At 32.1% G+C, this 8,110-nt stretch overlaps 1 long non-coding RNA gene across 1 annotated transcript; it reads left to right on the top strand.

Moving 5' to 3' along the window:
- The first annotated feature begins 307 nt into the window (after nucleotides 1-307).
- LOC134265371 (uncharacterized) lies at nucleotides 308-6,083 on the top strand. The gene is made up of 3 exons (XR_009991742.1): nucleotides 308-463; nucleotides 5,576-5,631; nucleotides 6,056-6,083. It is a non-coding gene; the product is annotated as an uncharacterized LOC134265371 (long non-coding RNA).
- Nucleotides 6,084-8,110: the final 2,027 nt, after the last annotated feature.

Here is an 8,110-nt window from a genome sequence, read left to right as displayed (position 1 = left end):
AGTGTCTTTTTTAGTTCTCGCATTGAAATTACGATCGAACACGCGCCTTTTTTCCAATAAATTAAAACGTTACATGAAAAACACTGCATTTATTTGTTTAAAATATATTCATGCTACTAGGTCAAAAGTATTTCAGAAAATTATATTTATGTGATGTTTGCGATTTGCTGACATTACAAATCTATTTCATTCATTCTCAAAAGGCGGAATCGTATATAAACACTAGCGTAAAAAACTCGGATGAATAGAATTCAGTGAACGAATATATCACGTGGTTCCTTTGAAAGTTTAAAGAACCGGCTCGCCGTCTACGATTAAACACTTTCAGCGAAGCGTGCTGAGTGGAGTAGAGAAAACAAGGATCGCCTTGGACCTCAGTTTACAATGGTGTGGCTTAGTTTTGTTTTCCTTTGTCTCTTATCTATACATCTGTCCTGCCAGGAAACTCAGTATTCAGAAAAAGGTATGTTTATCTCACTCAATGCTTTTTTTTCGATTTTCTTTTGAAATATATGCATTGCTGCTTTTCAGCTCTATTGCACCCCTACTAATGTTATTGTGATTTAAATTCAAGACACGTGGTTTAGATTTACGTATTGAAAGGTTATAGGGTAGGTCTGGTTTTATAAATAAAATTGGCAGTAAACAGGTTGGTTATAAATAAAATATCATTTTGATGCAGTGAATTTTCAACTTTGCAGGAAATTACTTTTTCTGCGCAATTGCAATCAAAGTTCTGAAAGTTTTGGGGCTATGTATGACAGTTAAAACAGTTACTCCTTGAATGAAATGACAAAGAAGTCCAGTTCCGGTTAACACGATAATAGGTCGGTAATTATTCAGAAATGTGTGTTTCACCGCACACCTTGGTCAGATAACCAAACAATGGAATTACATGTTTTGCTCTAAATTGTCCAAATGCAGCAATGTATAAACTATCTCTGCTTTGAATTGTTTTTTAAAGCCTCCCTATTATAAGTATCAATAGTCATTAAATTGCGACTTTTTTTCTCTTTTTAATAAAAAGAAAACTTTTGAAAACTTACCTAAAAATAGCTAAATAAAGCTACCTGAGGTAGGTAAATAAAGCTACGTAGGTAATTCTACCTACATAGCTAAATCTAGTGATTGTACTGGACCTGGTAAACAGGAAATTACTATAGTCTGTTTTTTCTGGGGGGGGATGTGTGTTTTCATCACCTTTCTGGTTTAAATAACAGAAATTAATACAATTAATACATCTTATACTTTACTGCAAAAATTACAGCTCACTAGCGACCGAGATGCTTATAAAAATGTATAATATCATTTACACTGACAAACCTTTGTTTGCCTTATATGGCTATTGCTATTAATGCGCACAGAGGATCATACCACGAGCAACGCCAAATACATGTTTACATGTTACTTCGAACACGTGGTTCAGGTCAATCTATGATCATATCGATGGAGTGCAAAGTAAAAAAAAAATGTTCCCATGAAACATTAGAAACTATTAATAATATCACTGGCGTTTTTAATTGTTAATAACTATAGAGAAAAATATGCTTAATAAAACGTATACGTAGTTCGTGTCAAGTTCAGAACACCAGCAATTCAAGGATAACGAAAACGAGCAGCTTCTCTTATGCGTTTAAATGGACAAAACATTTTTTACATAACTATACATGTAAACTCGTGATCACGTGTGTTGGCAAGGGAATCCACCTGGCAATTGTATTCACCGATAGTACAATAACGGAATTTATCAAGCGTAAAATTCCTGTAGTATTCATATAGTAACCCATAATGCAATTCTCATTCATCTGATTTGTCAGTTAAAGTCACATTGGTGCCCCATTTGCTAATCTGACGCCAAGAAATATAGTCCCGGTCCCCATGCAAAATATTTTTCTGAAAAGCAATTCTAATTCATGAAAGCAGAAAATTGTATCAGAAAAAACTTTAAAATAATTTAAACTTGAATGAATTCAAGAAAGATCGATTGAAGAACATTTCTACAGAATGATATTAAAGGGTGGTGAAAACTAAAACACAACATAACTGTTCTGTTTACCATGTCTCCACGTGCTAGTCACTTCCTAGCCACATTTCCGTGAATAATTTACTCTATCTCGCTGAAGTCTCGCTAGTTCTCGCCAGAACCAATGTCAGAGCTACTCTGAACTCATCGGGTTTTATGATATGCAGAACACCGACAAATACAAGGTTCCGAACACATTAGTAGGGGTGTATTGGCAAGAGATCAGAACAGCGTATGCGATAGTAAGGTGTCCTTCGTCCGTCCCGTCTGTCTGTCTGTAACAATTTTTCAAACTGCTACTTCTCATCCATGTTTTGCCTGATCTCAAAATTACTTGGCATATAACAGTGCAAGTAGACTACGCTAAGAAATAGAATATTGAGTATTGATTTTTAGCTCTACTGGTCAGAAACCAGAAGGGCTTATGCGATAGTAATGCGTCCGGCGTCCGTCCGTCTGTCTGTCTGTCTGTAAACAATTTTTCAAAACGCTACTCTTACAATTTTAGTCTGATTTCAATATTACTTGGCACACAAGTAGACTACACTAAAATACATTGAATAGAGCATCGGTTTTTAATTTCGATGAACGGTGTTGCCATGGTTACTGAAAATAGAATTTTCTGTGAAATTCCTTTAAACACTACTCCTTTTACAGTTTTGGTCAGATTTCAATATAACTTGGCACACAAGTAGACTACACTAAGATACATAGAATAGTGCATTGGTTTTATTTCGATGAACGGTGTTGCCATGGTTACTAAAAATAGAATTTTCTGTGAAATTCCTTTTAAACGCTACTCCTCCTACAGTTTTGGTCTGATTTCAATATAACTTGGCACATAAGTAGACTACACTAAGATACATAGAATAGTGCATTGGTTTTTTATTTGTTGCCATGGTTACTAAAAATAGAATTTTCTGTGAAAATTCATTTTAAACGCTACTCCTTCTACAGTTTTGGTCTGATTTCAATTTAACTTGGCACACAAGTAGACTACACTAAAATACATAGAATAGTGCATCGGTTTTTGATTTCGATGAACGGTATTACCATGGTAACTAAAAATAGCATTTTCTGTGAAATTCCTTTAAAACGCAACTGCTTCTACAGTTTTAGTTTGATTTCAAAATAAGTTTGCACACAAGTAGACTACACAAAGATACATAAAATAGTGCAATGGTTTTTGATAAGTTCAAACCAGTAGAGCTACAGTCTCGACAGAGACTTCTGGTTGTTTCTATTAATGGTGTTGTCATGGTAACTAAAAATTGAAATTTCAGTGAAATTACTATAAAATGCTCCTCCTCCTACAAGTTTGGCCTTATTTCAGTAGAATTTCAACACAAGTAGAATACACTCAGATACATAACTTAATGCATCAGTTTTTGATTTCGAATAATAGTATTACCATGGTAACTAAAATAGAAATTTCAGTTTTTGATCTCGATGAACGGTACCTCGTGGGGATCCGGGTTAGAATAGGTTCTCAGTACCCCCTTGCTTGTCGTAAAAGGCGACTAAATGGGGCGGTCTTTCGGATTAGACCGTTTAAACCGAGGCCCCGAGTCACAGCAGGTGTGGCACGAATAAAAAGATCCCTCCCTGCTCAAAGGCCGTATGTGCCGAGCAAAGGCCTAAATTTGCAGCCCTTCACCGACAATGGTGACGTCTCCATATCAGTGAAATATTCTGGAGAGGGACGTTAAACAGTATACAATCAATCAATCAATGAACGGTGTTACTATGGTTATTTTTGCTACCTGTTGCAAATTTTCAATCCAAGTGCTCCTTTTTTGTTATATAACTTATATACACAGACCAAAAGAGCTTCATCGAAATTAAGAGATATTGGTTTCGTCGTAGTTTTCACAGCAACTACTCATAGCAGATGCTTGGAATTTTAACACAATATTCTCTGAGGCATATGGCGAGATACATTTTTGTTAAAATCCGATGTCAAATTCCTCTTTATCGGTGCGTCTGTCCGTTTCATACATAACAATATTGTGGAAGTTTTCTCTGCAACTTCTCATCACAGATGCTTGAAATTTTAGTATATTCTTTGTTAATTCATGCAATATAGTGGGATATATTTTTGTTTACAGCGTAACGCACTTTCTAAGCTCACATGGTTTTTCGCACAAATTAAGGTCAATTCCTTTTGCAATAAAATGAACATTAGCGACCTTTAATAGGAGACATAGCCCTAATATGTAATTGATATCTTACGTTCAATGTACATATTCTTTAAATCCATAATCTTAAATTTTTAAAATCGATGTTTCAAATGGGACTTCATTAATGTTATAATGAAATATGTATGATTTTACCATAAGTATTTACAATTTTCAAGCTTTCTTTGTCACTGTTTAGATGAAATTTTCAAACATCTTAAAGATGAGTATTTTTCGAAGTACTTTACACATTTTCCATAATCGTCATAGTATTCCCGAAATGCCAAATAATGACAATGTTGCATAAAGAAATCATGGCAAAAGCCAGAATATAAAAGTATTCTTTATCTTTTAAAATAGTAAATTGTTACCATTAAAAAATAATTCTTTTACATATACGGTTTGAAACTTTAGAATTTTTGCTGTTGGATCTATCTTTCATGATGAGATTTCGAAAGTTTCCCTAAAAGATGCTAGCTTTTCAACATGAAAAGCAGTCGAACAAATGAGGTCTTATTATCATCTTGCGCTTTATAGAGTCATGTTATTGTACAAAAATACAAAAGTTACATGATTTGCACTGCTTTTGAGTCGGTGCAAGACAAAAAAAAAAAGGCTGTACAAAGAACGGGTACATAGATGGCTACATTTGACGAGAAACCACGAAAAAACCATTTGGGAACTATCACAATCCATCAGCCAAGAGTATATCAAAATCCTACCAATAAGTATGAGCAAATTATGTTTAAGTTAGTTAAATAAACTTAGAAGTAAGTTAGAAATCACTTTTAAAATATATTGTGTTGCATCGTTACATAATTTTGCGTAATAACAATGTGACCATAATATGTGTGAGAAACCATGTAAGCTTAGAAAGTGCATTGAGCTGTACTTATGATGTTAGCTTTCTGTTTATCTGTGCGTCTGTCTGTACCAAAAATAACAATAATTTTTGTCGCACTTTTCTCAGCAATTACTCATTACAGATGCTTGATCTCATTACAGATGCTTGAAATTTTAGCACAAACTTGGTGAGGCTTACTATATGGTGGGATTTATTTTTATATGAATCTGATGTCACCTTCCTATTATCTGTGCATCTGTCCGTCACTGAACATGTGTATATTGACATGATAGTGTATGTTCACATTAGACGGGGGGTATTGTTAATTTTGACCTGTGTAAACTCAGTTTCAGATTATCTCTGTAAACTTTGTTTCAGTTTTTGTTTACATTTTCTCAAAAGAAAAAAAAACGTGTTTTATCGTATTTTTTTTTCGATGTTCACCATATATGACTTACCCTTCTTTATATTTTACATATTAACCCTTAACCTGTGCTTTCCAAAACTAATGTGTTTAATTGTTCCTTTCAGAATTATTAGAAAGGCTTATTAAGATCCTGAAGGAACCAAGTCAAAGAAACATTGAGGTATTGAACTTTTCTAAATACTTTTAAATTAAATAACCAATTCAATAATTTTCTCTCTTACCCCCACCCCATCCCCACCCCGAATATTTTGACAAACCTTTGTTGCAGAAAGCCATATTCAAAAATCTTATTCGGAACACGATGAATAAATAAGTACACTGTACTAGATAAACAATATCACATTGAAAATAAGCACCTTGATGGAGAGGACAGAGAAAATGATTTGATTTCTAACGCAGACCCCTAGATATTTCTCTCTAGCAAGGTTTGTATACTATATTTAGACATCCACTCAATAATATTATTTGTATTTTGCATTGTAAAATATATCTGAGAATGCGGAAAGCATGCAGTTTCCTTGTTGTAGGACCTTAAATTTAGACTTATTAGAAAATTATTATATACGTAACATATATCATTTCAGAAAGAGGCCGACGCGTCAATTTACCCCGGTAAGTCACACAATGTATATAAAGTCGGAACTTTCTGTGAAACCAACCACCATTTAGAATTACGGTGAACAAAGGCTTTGTAAATATTAACATTTTTTTCAGGAAAAATTCGTGTATATATATGGTGTACATTTAAGTACATGAATGTGTATTTAAAAGATTGTTTTTATTTATGATTTAGTTTAAACAATATTAATTTATTAATTCTATTTTCTTTCAGACAAGACTGGTGACGATCAACTTGATGTCCCGGTAAGTTAGGGTTCCTGTTATAAATATGCACGGGGTGCACAAGACCTTATTTTGTACAGGGGTGATGCGTTCAATAAAAAACAACAACAACAACATCAAAAACCAAGATACTATATACTGTGTACTTAATAAAAAAATCAACAACAACAAAAATCGAGTAGGGGGGTCATTATTTTGAAAGGGAATTGAAAGTTTAATACATGTTCATGTTAGATATGACATGATCTGAAATTAATTTCAGAAACGGTTGTTCTGGAGGTAATATGCAATATTTGTTTTCCTGGAAATTTTTAATGTTTTTCTGTAAATAAGTAATCTTCTTTACAATTTGAAAACAATACATCGTTTTAAAAAAACGTTTCTTTGGTTATAATATTTTCAATATTTATACAGTTAGATCAAATAAAATAAATTTCTTTTGTAAAAATGAGACGAGAGACGAGAGCAAAGCGATTCAGGTTCTTCCCATCACTAAAACTCTACTTTTAGGGAGGAATGCCACACCAACTTTTTATTTTATAGATCTCTGAGTCAACCTTTTTAAACAATGGTTTCAGCATTGAAAGCCCGACATTACCTCTAAATCATTTTATATGAAAAAAAATTATTAACATCCAAATTAGATGCTTTCTTGTAATAATTTTGCTGTACATGAATGCATCACATAAATACCTAATAAAATATGTAAAGAAAAGCTGTATAGATATTTAAAAAAATTAAATAAAAAAATATTTACGAAAATAAAGCACATAATTTGTGAATATTTTTTTTATATTTGTGGTTAAAATCTTCTTAAAACCAGTCACAACTGGGGAGAACATGTTCATTAATCATATTTATAAAAGAAATTGAAACGAAATAGCCAAATTTTAGAGAAATTAATTTTTTTTTTAATTTTGGCCAAACCCGATCAAAATTAAACCGATCCAACCATAATTGTACAATTATTGGAAAAAAAGAACATTTCCTTAAGAACACTAATCTGATTGGGTATAATAAGGGTTAAAACATTATTGAACTTGACAATAAAATAGATTTCTTCATATTAAATACATGAAAAGTCACTTAATTAGCATTTTATTCATTTTGTGTTAATTTTGATCGGGATCAGTTTAATTTTGATCTGGTAAGTTCCAAAAATTAAAAAAAAATAATTTCTCTAAAATTTCTCAATTTCGTTTCAATTTCTTTTAAAAATATGATTGACAAACATGTTCTCCTCAGTTGTGGCTAGTTTTATGGTGTTTTTAACCATAGTTTTAAAAATATTTACAAATAATGTGTTTTATTTTCATATTTTTTTATTCAAAAAATTAAAACAAATCCAACCAGCCTTTCTTTACATATTTTATTAGATATTCATATGGTGCATTCATTTTCAGCAAACTTTTAACTCGAAAACAAATTATTTGTAAATAATTTGTTTAATTGTCTTTGAAAAAATACAAAAAAAAAATCATATAAAAAAAATTAAGAGCTAATATCGACCTTTCAATGCTGAAACCATTGTTTAAAAAGGATGACTCGAAGATCTATAAAATAAAAAGTTGTTTGTGGCATTCCACCTTAAATGTGATTAATTATTCCGACAATTCTGGATTCATTTAATATACCCCACTTTTTAAAATTTCTGATGTACATTACTGCACTAATCGAATTCTCTCTCTCTCCGTAATGAAAAATGAAACTGAATTGACTTTAAATATGAAATTTGAAAAATGGCATCACTAACGATAGATAAATTTGCTGTTGTAAATTGGATGAATAAAAAAAAA

Source organism: Saccostrea cucullata, unplaced genomic scaffold, assembly GCF_032062105.1.
Source record: "Saccostrea cucullata isolate Sc308-1 unplaced genomic scaffold, CSIRO_AGI_Scuc_v1 ctg10745, whole genome shotgun sequence".
Taxonomy (NCBI): domain Eukaryota; kingdom Metazoa; phylum Mollusca; class Bivalvia; order Ostreida; family Ostreidae; genus Saccostrea; species Saccostrea cuccullata.
Note: the sequence above shows the minus strand (reverse complement) of the source record. Positions and strands in the feature narration are given on the sequence as shown.